Source organism: Triticum dicoccoides, chromosome 1B, assembly GCF_002162155.2.
Source record: "Triticum dicoccoides isolate Atlit2015 ecotype Zavitan chromosome 1B, WEW_v2.0, whole genome shotgun sequence".
NCBI classification, from domain to species: Eukaryota; Viridiplantae; Streptophyta; class Magnoliopsida; order Poales; family Poaceae; genus Triticum; species Triticum dicoccoides.
The window spans coordinates 490,431,555-490,432,130 of record NC_041381.1 but is presented as its reverse complement, the minus strand read 5'-3'; positions in this window follow the sequence as shown (position 1 = coordinate 490,432,130).

Here is a 576-nt window from a genome sequence, read left to right as displayed (position 1 = left end):
ACTAGCAACACTTCAATCACGCATACAGAGCATGATAAACAAGAAAATCAAGCTCATCAATGTGATCCAGGTGATGCTGATTCGCCGGATCCTTCCATGCCAGCGTCGGACTTGTTATTTGTGGGAGTATGAAGCGGCCAAGCACCAGACCCTGCTGCAGTTCTTTGACACTACACACAAAGATATCTGGAAGGTGCTCTTCAAGGCCAACGAGAGGCGGCTGGACACCGCCAAGGACCATGGGCACAATTTGGCCCACCCCCGGTAAGTTTCTTCATGTTTTCAAGGTGTATGGTTTACTTGCATATTCGAGGAAGATGCCTAAGCCTTCCTATCAACTTTTTCAGGCTTGGACAAAGAAGGCGGAGCGGATTTACTGTCTGGCTCCGCTACCCGAAGACCCAAAAATCCTGCTCCTGACGAGGATGCTGGTTCCGGCGCCCTATCAAGCACTAGAGAAGAAGGCCAAGGGTACTAGGAGTGGTCCCCGTTGCAAGGGCACTTCGGACGTGACATCCGAAGATGCTGAAGCTCACTCCTTCACCGCCGAGGACGACGAGGAAGAGGAGGAGGAGG